General features: G+C 42.5%; 1 protein-coding gene across 1 annotated transcript in view; it reads left to right on the top strand.

The window, feature by feature from the left end:
• Positions 1-10697, top strand: part of LOC119411476 (alpha-2-macroglobulin-like protein 1) — a 670820-nt gene that overhangs the window by 551334 nt on the left and 108789 nt on the right. The gene's annotated exons all lie outside the window — the stretch shown is intronic.

The raw sequence follows: 10697 nt of genomic DNA on the forward strand, positions 1-10697 counted from the left end.
TGCATAAAGCATCCCTTCTTGCAAGGTTGTTATTGATAATGTAATTTTAAAAATCCATAATTGGGGGGAAATGTTAGGAAAATTTTGGTCAAAGTTTATGGTTGTTTTTAACTACTATGGCTGAGAATATAAACTCTGCCCTTGAATAATATGTTTGGGTTAGCATAAAGCTGGATGAGGAGCTGAGCTCGGCTGAACTAATAAGCATATAAAAACAAGCTCCACACACTGCTAATGGCAGATTCCCGTGACTCGTCTTCATGTGTACTTCCTGTATATCTCTGTAACCTGTACCGAAAATCTGACTTGCAAGTCAAATACCAGTTAAAAATCTTCTTCTGCTGTCAAATGTGACTACTTTTAAATAAGTAAGATAAAGTGAGAATAGTTTTCTCCACCAACAATAAGAGTTGAACTTGAGTTCAAAATAAAAGAAAATAAAACTTAAAAATAGATAGTATGCCTGAGTGTTAATGTAAAAATTGTGTTGGAAACAAAACAATTGCAAATAAAGTAGTTTTTATTGTGTGCAATTTGGCAGCTATTATCCATTCAACCTTTATTTATACAGGTTAATTATTATGTCTTTAATATTCATACAAAGAAAACATGAGTTAATTAAAATGCTTTTACATTAATTTTTATGTTTATATATTCATAGTAACATATTGATTTAATTATTATCACTTTTATATATCTTGGTTTATTTGAACAATTTTATACTTATCACTTTCTCCTGGAAAATGTGTAAACTAAGGAAAAGCTTCGTCAATCGCAAACCCTCTCCCCCACCCCACCCCCTTCTGTGGAGTTTTATTAGAACTGTGCCGGCTGACCACCATCTTATCAGGACAATGGACTAGCTAAGGCTTCATGATTGCCTCGTTTGTAAATGCATATACGTGTTCATAAATGTGCTTAGCTGGCAGAGTTTTTTTGACGTCTTAAATATTGCCCTATAAGGGCAAGGTGTGAAGAGATCTTTTTTGTAATGCCACTACCTCTCTCCTCATGGCTTTGTCCCTTTTTCTATCTAAAAATATTAATCTGAATAAGAATAAGAGGGCCGAGCTTTATAGCAGCAGCTTTGTGCACGCCGTCCATCTTTCGGATGACTGAACGTACATGTTCTCGTTGTATCTCGGTGCAATGATAATAAAGCTTATTCTGATTCTGATGTCTTCTGTTTTTCTGCACTCATTTCTTATCTTCCAGGTCTTCCTTTTCACTACCTGATGCTTTTTACTGTCAGGCTTAAATAAGTTAATACCATCTAAACTCTCAAAAAGTGAGTGAAAAAGTGTAAGTGAGCAGCTTTGAGGAGAAAGGTCTCTCAACAAACTCAGATCTAAATATTTAAAAATGAAAGTGTCTTACCTGCAGTGTCACTTCTGTAAACTGAAAACAGATGAAAACACAAAAAAATTTAAACAACATTAACAAAATTAGTATAATGCAAACTAAAAAATACAAACAGAAAAAAAAGAAAGCTTAAGATTTTTTTAAATACATGTTCGCTTTATAGTAAAATGTATCATTATATAAATCAAATTTGATCATTTTGCCAAAAGCAAATGTTGTTTTGTCTCAAACCATCATTAAATTTGAACTTCAGTGACATGTCTTTAAATTGGACGACTGTGGCTGAGTGGTTAGAGCAGTCGTCCTCCAATGCAATATTTTGGGGATTGATTCCACCAACAGTCACATGCCAAAGTGTCCCTTGGCAAGACACTTAACCCCTCATTGCCTCCAATGCGTGTCCCATCGGTGTATGAATGTGATAAAGCTCTGATTAGTCTTTGTACAGAGTGCTGTTTGAATGTGTAAATGAGGGCCCAGAGAAAAAACAGATACAGCGTAAAGAAAATTGAGTATCTTGAAAAGATAAAAGAGAGCTATAAAAGTGCAGTCCATTTACCATTTAAATTATATAATAAAAAGCAACAATGTTAAATTTTAAACCGGTAGTCTAATTATTTTTAAGTGATGTTCCGTCAAATAATTATCCATAGTTAGTATTTTATCAGCTGTGACGTCAGCTACAGAGAAGTGGGTATGGAGGAAGAGGAACAAGTCTTCATCCCTGCTAGGCTGATGGCTAGCCAAACAAGGGCCTGGGTATCTTTTGTAGGCTTATAAAACAACTCTCTAAGGTTGCTGTAGCTCTCAGTCCTACTGACCACACTGACCACTACATCTAATCAGCCCAAACGTTTTCTCAGGTCCTGGTGGACTGATGCATCCAGCAACCACAGCATCAATAGAAACACTGTTTATGCTGTGCTCGCATACAAACACAAACATGAATGTTGCTTAGTTAAAATGAACAGAGTCAGTCTAAAGTGTTGAGTAAAAGTGTATCTAATAAGAATTATTTGACATAATTGTTTTATTTTTTCCAAATAAAAAGGTAGCTTTAAAAGCTTGAAACAAAAGCTTTGTTTACACTCGCTCAATCTGTGGAAAGTATTTCTAATGTGATTGAGTGTTGAATCTATTGTAGTTTCAATGCCACATCACCAGGTGGCGCTGTGATTTGTTTTTCACACAAACGTCTCAGTCAAGCATGAAAAAATTTACATCCAAGATGGTGAAAACATGATTCTTTGTTTGGACTGGGTGAGGCTGGGTTGCTCCAGCATATTTAAAAGGGTGAGCAGCAGCAACAGGACTTTATCTGCCTATTTTACTGTTGATCATGTACCCTAGAGCCCAACCGACATGAACATTTTGGCTATCTCTGATACCAATATTGGGAGGGGAATGCAAACATCAATAATAGATATAAGGCTGAAAATGTTTGAGCTTTGTTCACCCTCTTGAATCTAGGAAAATAGCAAGTGGATCTTGGCTTGTTTATTTAGTGCAGCTGTTAGTAACCATGAAGCTAAGCAAATCAAATCCACACTGTACGTAGTTCCACAGTAGGTTTACAAGCGGTGCACTGGTCATAAAAACGTTGGTTACGTACTGAAACCCCAGATTCTATGAGTATAGGCGGAGCCCTTTAAGGCTATCGCTAGTGGGTTTATCCCTTCGCGCGCAGCGCATCACTGAAAACTTTAGTCCACGCCCACCTGCTGTGTGGGCCTCACCCCCGGTCCATATAAATTACGGTGAGACCAGGTAATCGGCTCCCAAATAGCTTTTTTCTTCAGCCATTTAGGAACCAGTGAGGCCCAGAGCTTAAAGGGCTGCGCCAATACTCATAGAATCTGGGGTTACAGTACGTAACCAACGTTCTATTTCGTATATGCTTTGCCCTTTAAGGCTATCGCTAGAGGGTTAAAGGCGAAGCAGGATGTAGTCTATGCCTCACTGGGTCCATTCAGACACAATATGAAGCGCCCGCTTGCACCAACAAAAAACATTCCATCAACTCAGCCTTCTGTGTAGATATTTACGCGCTGCGTAATTACACGTTCCATGCACAGAATCGCGCTGCATAAGTACGTGTTCCATGCATAGGAGCGCCCCGAAGAGAAGAGGTTTTCGATGGGGGAAAAAAGGGAAGGCTGAAAGCAGTCTTGCTGCTGAGAATGGAAAAGAACAGAGGTTACAAATTGTAACCATGTAACAGTGAGCAGAACAGATCAACAGCTCTTCAATATAAACTGATTAATAACAAATGAACTGATTAGTAATCAAATGAACTGATTGGTAACGGTAGTCATGAACTGATTAGTAACAATAAAAACAGCAGTCATGAACTTGTGATTGATAATAAATGTCTCACACTGTAATTGCATGCAGTCAGATGTGAGTTTAAAACGAAATTCCATGAAACAAGTAAAATTCATTCTGTTAGAACACTGAGAACAGAACGGGTCATGGAGAAAGCAAAAACATCACGCAGATAGAAGCAAATAAATGAACAAGGCAATGCCCAAGCGACCGCCGTACAAATGTCCTCCACTGTCATTCTTCCATGCAAAGCTGTAGAGGATGAAATTCCTCTGGTAGAATGAGGTCTGAGATTCTCTGGAGGCTCCAATCCTGATGCCCTGTAAGCTTCAGAAATAGCCTCACACAGCCAGTGTGAGAGGCGCTGAGTGGATAACGGGCGACCTGCAGAGGTGTCCCTATAATACCCAAATAGATGCTGAGTCTGATGCAGTGTGGCCGTGCGTGCTATGTAACATGCCAGCGCGCACAAGGGACAGAGAAAATGAGATGATGCTTCCTCCTCTGATTTGTGTGTGTGTGGGGGTGGGGGATAAAACCCCTCCAATGTTATCATTCTCGATTTAAATGAGCTTGTGATGTTTTTTGGTATGAAGGCTGGGTTAGGTCTCAGCGCAGCTGAGCTGCCATCAGCTTGAATCCTGAGGCATGACGGGGCAGCAGAGAGCGCAGATAAGTCGCTCATTCTCTTTGCTGATGTCAAAGCCAACAGAAGGGCTGTTTTAAGTGACAGGAATTTAAGTGACACCTGATCTAAAGGCTTGAAAGGAGCTTCGATCAGAGCTCACAGAACCATCGTTAGGTTCCACTGTGAGGCTAGTAGGCGTGACACCGGTCAGTGTCTCCGTACACCTTTTAGGAAACCATTCATCAGCGGGTGATTAAAAACTGTTCTGTCACCGAAGCCCTCGTGACAAGAAGAAATAGCCGCAGCATAAGTTTTAATTGTGCTGAAAGCTAAATTTCTTTCTATCAGCTGCTGCAGAAAGGACAACACACCACCTAGTAGACATGAGATGGCCTCTACACCTTTCTCCATGCACCAGCACTGAAAAGCTGTCCACTTTGATGTGTACAGCGCTGTGGTAGAAGCGGCTCGAGAGTTTTGGATTGTGCGCACCACTTCTTGAGAGAGACCCATTTTCTCTAAGCGGATCCGCTCAGCGGCCAGACCCAAAGGTGCTGGCCTATTTCTGGTTGACTCCTAATCACTCCTCCCGCCTGGAGGAGAGCATCATCTCTCCACGGCAGTTTCCACGGCTGGCTCAATAACAGACGTTGCAGGTTTGGGAACCACAGGGTGCTTGGGGGCTACAAGGATGGCTGACAGTTCTTCCTCCCGGACTCGGTTCAGAAACCGTGATATTAGATGGACTGGAGGAAACGCGTAAAGGAGCATTTTTGGCCACAGGCTGTGGGCAAAAGCGTCCACTCCTAACGGTGGGTCGTCCCATGGGCTCAGTGTGAACCATAATTGACACTGGGTGTTCCTCTGTGTGGTGAAAAGGTCCATTCACTGCTCGGCCGAACCTGCTCCAAATCTGAGAAATCAGCTCGGGATGGAGGCTCCAGTCTCTGTGGCGAGGACTGCCCCTGGACATTATGTCCGCTCCTCTGTTCAGGATGCCGGGGATGTACACTGCTCTGATGGAGAGCAAGTTTTTGTGTGCACAACACAGCAGCTGTCTCACAATGCGTAACAGTTGGGCTGAGTTCACGCCCCCCTGCCAGTTTATGTAAGCTGCAGTAACTCTTTTGTCTGTGTGGATCAGAACATGTTGATTCCGCAACAGAGGAGCAAAATGCTGAATCCCATTCCAAACTGTGAGACATTCCAAGACGTTTATATGAGCAGATGTGTGGGCTGGCAACTGCACCCCCACCGCTTTAGACAGACACGTTCCTCCCCAGCCTGACAGGGACATGTCTGTGAAAACTGAGACGTGTGACATAGGCCTGCTGATAGGAACTCCCTCTGACAAAGTGAGAGGGTTTCCCCAGTGATTCAGGCCGGTTCCCACGGAGGGGGCACAGAGATCATCCGCTTCTTCTGGCGCACTGGACCTATGTGCAGGCGGGCGAACCTACTCTGAAGGCGTCTCATGTGGAGTAAGCCCAGAGGAACCACAGTGTGAGCTGAGGACATCGTACACAACAGTTTCATGATCGAGACAGCCGTTACTACTCTGCTGGGTTTTACGTGGTGAAGCTGAGCTGTCAGAGCTGAGCTGTCAAAGCTGAGCTGTCAGAGCTTCGGCTTTAGGCTGTGATAAGCGGGCTCTCATATTGACTGAGTTTAGCTCCACTCCCAGATAAACGATCATCTGGGACGGGAGAACCAAACTCTTTTCCCAGCACTTTGGTTTGGGCCGCTGCTTCCTGCCTGGATCGAGTTAGCAGCAGCAGATCGTCCAGTTAGAAAAGAATTCTCATTCCTGCTCTGTGTAACGGCTGCAGAGCCATCTCCACGCATTTTGAAAATATGCGTGGGGTGAGGGAATAGCCGAACGGGAGCTGTTGTACTGGTACTGGGTCCCCTGGAAGGAAAAGCGCAGGAACTTTTTGTGCTTTGAAATGATTGGTATGTGAAAATGAGCGTCTTTTAAATCTATGGAGGTAAACCAATTGTTCTAGTGAATGTTGTCCAACAGCTGTTTGGTTGTCAGCTTCATCAAGTGGCGCACAGTTTCCGACACCTCCTCTGACTTCTTCTACTTTTCAAGCATGGCTTTGAAATCGGCCCTGTCGTGATGGGGCCCTTCAGCAGGTCCTTCTGCACCTTCTCCGGCATGGATGGGGAGAGTCGGAGCCAGGTGGACCTCTGGATCATCGTCATCAAGGTGGCGATGCGAGACAAGCAGACCACAGAGGAGGCGCACAGGTAGAGGATGACTTCAGACGCTTTGCAGACCGAGTTCTTCATCTCCTCAGGCAGGTCTGTGTCCTCCAGCCTTTTAGAAATGCTGTAGGACAGCAGAGCGACATTGTTGTTCGCTGCGGCTGCCTGGAAAGCACACTGGTGGGCTCGGTTGGAGAGCGATGTCACCGTTTGGTCGTGTCTCCCTGGAGGGACAGGACGTTGGTCCAACTTGGACACTTTTGCTCCAAGTGCTTCCACCAGGCTTGGGTCCAGGAAGGGGACTGAGGAAAAATTCCGCTCAGTAAACCCCTCCACTCTGGTGATGGGAGTGAAGGTGGAGACGGGTGCCTTCAGCTTACCAGGTCTGGCAGCAGCCTTGTTTCAGTAGGACGTCACTGCTGGGAAACAAGGCTAGATGGGGTTAGGGCGGCAAGCTGGGGTGGAGCCAAACCTTCCCACTAGATCAGACCTGGGCATTGTGGTGGGGGGGGGGGGGGGGGGGGGGGGGTGGTGGGGGGGGGAAGCATCTGCTCACAAAGTAAAGATTTTAAACAAAATGCATTTCATTGAGAACTACAAATATAATGTTACTAACACTGATATATTTTACCTCTATGTTAGATTTATTGTTCTGGATAAAGTTTTACAAGGCAGTAGCCTATGCTAAGTTATTTAAACGTTAGCTTGCTAACTTGAGAGGCACGTGGCTAATGACAAGTGGGTTGGATGATTGAAGAGAACTAATTATTGTTGATTTTTTTTATTTTACAGATAAGTTAAAATGAACTTACCATTGTCTGTTCAACAAAATATGCTACACAGTTGCTCCCTGCTCGACTACCCTGAAAGTGTAACCCAAGTGAATGGCCATGACTTGAACGTAGTCTTCATGTGCCCACTGATAGATACATTGTACAATTACGGCTTGTACCCTGCATTTGGTGGTAAAAATTAGAAGTGCTTATATTGGTGAATAATGGAACAATTATTACAGATAATGATAGGTCCCCCAAGGCCTTTATCAGCCTAAAATATCGGCCCTACAGATATATCGGTTGGGCTCTAATCTACTCGCACAGAAAAACTATCGACTCCAGCCGACTATAGTGCACATGTGTGATTTCACATGGATGCTAGGTGTTTTCAAAATCTTCCACTCTGAGAGCTGGACTCAAAAGTGTCAGAGAAAATGAGCTCTGCTGTTGTCAAAGGAAATGCAGCAGAAATGTTACGGTTTCACTTTAAAAGAGCGTTGTGTAAACAAAGTTATAAAATTGGTAATTGGTTGGCTAGTTATTAGTCAAGCCTAAATGTGTGAAGGATTGCAGTTTTATTTTATTATTATTATTATTATTTAATTTATTTAAAAGCTGATAGGATTTACTGCTTTCAAATAAGCTTACTTTCACCTTGCCTCATTTTTCATGTGGATTATATGGAAAGTCCACAAGTAGTGATTTTTTCTTCTTCTCATTACAAATGCAAAAAGGCCAGTGCCGATATTGATTCAGATGTTTGAGTCATATGTGGTGCATGCCATATGAACTCTGACAGTGTGTTTATCACACTACTCCACACAGCGCTTCACATCCACGCTGTCTTCCATCAACAAACAGCCCTACTTTCACCTCTGAACCAAAATAGACATCAGTCCTCACATTCACAGACTACTCTCCAGAAATCACACAATCAAGGAGTTGTACACATTCGACAGAGATGAACTGATTGAAACCTACCACTTGCTGTACTGGGAGGAAGTTGGCATCCATGGAAGCAATCCGGAACAGGACTGTAAGACAAGAAATCTGTTTAACGCAGTCTGTTGATCCATGGGAAAATAAAATAACAAACAGAATAAAAATAAAGGCTGAACATTCTTTAAAAGGAATAAATATCACCTGCCACTTTTCAGGACAAAATTTTAGACTTCAGTCTGCTTATGTTGAGAAATAACCATGTTGTAGCCATTTTGCTTCGACCATGAAAATAACACTATGAGGAACTCTTGCAATGATGTGAGATGTAACACTTAGAGTATGTGTTGTGAATTACCCTCAGCTACCTCTTCTTCTTCTTTTGGCTTTTTCATCTTCATTCCAATCTCACTCTGTCCTCTGCATCCCCTGTCCTCACTCCAACTACATCCATGTCCTCTCAAATGCATCAATATATACTCTCTTTGGCCTTCCTCTTTGTTTTTGTCCTGGCAGCTACATTTCTAACATCCTTTTTCCAGTATTCATTCAACCTTTATTTAAAAAGGTTAGCCCATTGAGCCTCAGAGATTCATTTACAAGAGAGACCTGATTTCTTAACAAAGAGTCATGACAACAATGGATAACAACAACAATAGACAGTCATAAAATAGGCATACAAACTTAAATTTCTCTCTTTTTTTTTTTTTTACAAATCAAATCAAAATAGAAACCAAAAGGAAAATCAAGAGGAATAGTAGCAAAAAAAAAAAAAAAAAAAGGTTGGATGATAAGGAGATTACGAAAACTAAAAACAGGAACATGTCGGTATTGGTTGTTGCCAGGAACTTAATAGAGTTTTAAAGCCACTTAGAGAGGTCAAGGTTGAGAGCTTCAGATCTTTTTGTAAGGTATTCCAGGAAACAGGAGCGGAGTAGGAGAAGGCCCTTTTGCCTAGTTCAGTCCTCACTGAGGGAACACTGCAGGTAATGATGTCCTGAGAGCACACACTGTAGCAGCACTCACGCAGAGACATGTAGGAGGAGATGTATGAAGGCAGCAGACCAAGAAGTGATTTAAAGATGAAAATGTACCAGTGGGAGAGTCTGTGTGAAGTTAATGATGACCAGTTAACCAGTGAATACAGGGTGCAGCGATGGGTTTATAGCTGACAAATAAGCAACTCACAAATCAGCAAATTCAATTTGTCCTGAAGTGAACACCCCTTACCTGAAGAGCTGCAGTGGGTTTGCATTACAAACGTTTTGCAGTCATTCAATAATGACTTTACATCTTTTGCTTCATGTTAATCTACTGTAATAAACCTTTGTAAAATACACCAGAATGCAGAAAATGACATGTACTTTATCCAAAATTCTCTGGGGTAGGACCCTCAGATTTTTCAAAATAAAAGTTGTTGTTTTTTTCTGTGGGCCCGGTATAAATTGACCCACGGCTCGGTACCGGTCCGCGGCCCTGTGGTTGGGGACCACTGCTATAAAGTAGTCCAAAATTGTGCAAGTACAGCTGAATTAATAAGCAGTGCAGAGATGATAATATGGGCAGGATGAACAGCAAGACTGCAGCGGTTTACACATTTCCCTCCCTGCTGGAAGCTCCAACATTTGCTCACACTCAGTGAGGGCAGTGTGGTCATATGGGATGAGATGCCTACCAGTTTGTCCAGGTTTGTAGATGGGTTTATCAGTCTGGATGATGTGGATGAAATCTGACGGCTCAATGACGACTTTAGTGTGATTTGTCATTGAGGCGCTCACACCCTGAAGTGCAACCTGGATGGTTGCCACAGTCTCAGTTTGGACCATAGGCACCTGAAACACCAGAAGATATTTATTTAGAACTGGTAGGAGTGAAGGAAGGAAATGTTTTTGTTGTGAAATCTGTAATGTATCATGATAGATGGTAAAATCATGAGCTCTGCTGATTGCAAAACAGACCTTTTACATAAATGTTACAAAATGTTTACATTCTTGTTTTGCTTGCCAGTGAAGCTTTTCATTTCATAATATGGGCTGGAACTTCTTCCACAACATTTAAGACGCCCCCAGCAAAATTAACCCAAGTCATTACAAATTGCTCCTCCAGCTGTTTCTTGTACGTCACTTAAATTGTTTTCACACCAGATAGTCCGGTAGACTCGGTTCGGTTGGGGACCAATATTCATGAGCTTTTGTTACATTTGAGCTGGTGCGTTTGCATTCACACTGCACTGTGCAGTCGAGTCAACCTGTTGAACCAACCTATTCCCCCGCTCGCCTGTGGTGGTGCTGCACCAAGAACTACTGAAAGAAACAACACAAAAACCTCTGAAGACACGTCTTCTTCTTCTACTGTAAATAAAATAAAAAACGGAGTGGCGTCAAATTTTAGTGGTTTTAGGAGTTCTGTTTTGTCATTTTTCAACAATGGACTCAGCATGAGCAGAAGATGAGACA

The sequence above is a fragment of the Nematolebias whitei genome, chromosome 6 (assembly GCF_014905685.2).
Source record: "Nematolebias whitei isolate Nwh7 chromosome 6, NemWhi1, whole genome shotgun sequence".
Lineage (NCBI taxonomy): Eukaryota > Metazoa > Chordata > Actinopteri > Cyprinodontiformes > Rivulidae > Nematolebias > Nematolebias whitei.